Raw genomic sequence first — 2,281 nt, 5'->3', positions numbered from 1 at the left:
CAATATGGACTGGGATTGTTTTACTCACGTTATATTTTCCTAGTCACACTTAAACGTACCGTCAAACACGTAAATAAAATAGTTATGTAGTCGTCAGATAACTAAATAAAGAGAATTTCGTCACATTTGGGGAGGGCGGTGCATATGGTTAGCTGAGATAAGTTTAACATTTATTTAAGTGTTTAACATTTGTTATTAGTGCGTTAAGCTAGGAAAATATGATTTAAAAATATATATAATTTAATATTTTTAAAGTTTTTGATACCCTCCATATTCGTACCTCTACCAAAACTAGCGTGGCTTACAATAGAATTCTTTCTTAGTGGAAATTTATCTATCTGTTTCAATATTAGCCGAGTAGTGTGCTAATAGAGTACAATACATATTTGGTCTCGGCTTCCGAACTATAAATAAGTGAAATAAATTATTCAATATACATATAGTCGCAGGATAGCAAAATGCTGACACCACACGCCTCCTGCTTTGACGTATGGGAGCACGTAGTTGTTATACAGTACATACCACAATAGCGCTAATGAATACCACCTCCTTTAGAGGTATATAATAATCGAGGTTGAAATTATTCCAGGGTTTATCTGGGTAATATGCAAAGCTCCAGTGTGTACTTGGGACAATTTATAAATAGCAGCAAGCTAGTAAGCTCCAACCAGGATGTCAGAGCTTATCCCGGCTACAATGTGTTTGCCATTGATTGGCTAATGGATCGATCACGCTAGATTGTTTGACATGCAAAAGTTAGTACTGCTCTACAACTCAACATCTAACTGAAATAACTAAGAGAGAAAAATATGGAGGTAGAACCTTCAGCAGTGAAATAAAAAGAATCATTCATCTGAATCGTAACTCAGTTAAAAGCCTCAGTGCTGATGAATTTGTTAATCAATAAAACTTTATGGTTATTTCTCAGGAAATTTGTTCAGACAAAGACATATTTCCACATCTAATACACATTTGTACCACATTACTTTTGGTATTAGATTCGTGTTCTTTTGTTGAATAATCTTAAATTTTAGTTGCAGCTTATTAAAAAACGGGATAGATTAGGTTGTATTATTTTTACAATTATAGTCTTATAGAATACTTTTAACTCAAGACAGAGATCAATTTAATGTTGTTATAAAAGTATACACTACTTTATATCAAGATATTACTTATTATAAGACTGGCTATAAACATACCAAGGCACAAATATCCATATTTGAAATATGGATATATGTGATAAAATGAACACACGTGCAAAATCCAATAATGAAAATAATAAAAGAATATTACATTTAATTATTTGTATGAATATTTACGGATTGCGTAAAACATATAAACATCTATTTTTATTTATTGAAACCAGCTAAGTAACGGAAAAATATTTCTCTATATGCGCTAAGCCGTATACGTGAGTATGAGTGTATTGATTGAATTTATTTTACCAAATATATAAAATAAAATTTGTGTCACTAAACATAATTGAATGAAATAAAACATTAAGACCGTTAACAAATGATCATACCAAAAGTGTATCTTAATGATAATAATACAGTGATTGATTCTGGCTATCTAGGTCGAAGAAGGAAGCGATGCAACTCGATATCATCAATGAAAAACATCCTGACCCACCACCCTCACCTCTGTCCCTCTATTAGAATTCTTATTGATATTCAATATTTTATTGATCGGTCAATATTATTTTAGTTGTTAGTAGTAACGTGTAATACATAAAACTATTAAATACTAAACACTTTCAATAATGCTACAACTCAGTAGCGCTGGTCATTGTCAATATATTCATCCAGTACCTTGAGAATCTTTCTAGCATTTCCTACCCTCTCCATAGCTTGTCTCTAGCCCTACCTCTTTTTTCCTGCTTCCTTAGTTCTTTTCACTCGACCGATAGCAGCTGTACGGCTTGTGTAACTCTATGACTGTTAACGAATCCATTTTAAATAATAATCTCACATTCACTAGATAATCTAAGTTAAATTAAGTTATTTGAAACCATCACAGAAGTTGAAAATCTTGATCATTACTAAAGAACGTGTCGTCTAAGAAGACATGTAAAATGGTTTTTTAAGGATTACTACATGTTAACTATATTTTTATACGTTGTTTCCATTTTTGTAGGTGTAAATAAATAGTATGTGAATTAGTTGAAGTTTCCAAACAATTAATTATATAGAACAATGTATATTGCGTGGTTAAGGTTTTAACTATCAATAAATATAAATTATCTCTAAAAGTAATAATTGTCAAGAAACGAATAGACAGT

This window comes from Homalodisca vitripennis, unplaced genomic scaffold, assembly GCF_021130785.1.
Source record: "Homalodisca vitripennis isolate AUS2020 unplaced genomic scaffold, UT_GWSS_2.1 ScUCBcl_1202;HRSCAF=4522, whole genome shotgun sequence".
Classification (NCBI taxonomy): Eukaryota; Metazoa; Arthropoda; class Insecta; order Hemiptera; family Cicadellidae; genus Homalodisca; species Homalodisca vitripennis.
This window is presented reverse-complemented; position numbering follows the sequence as displayed.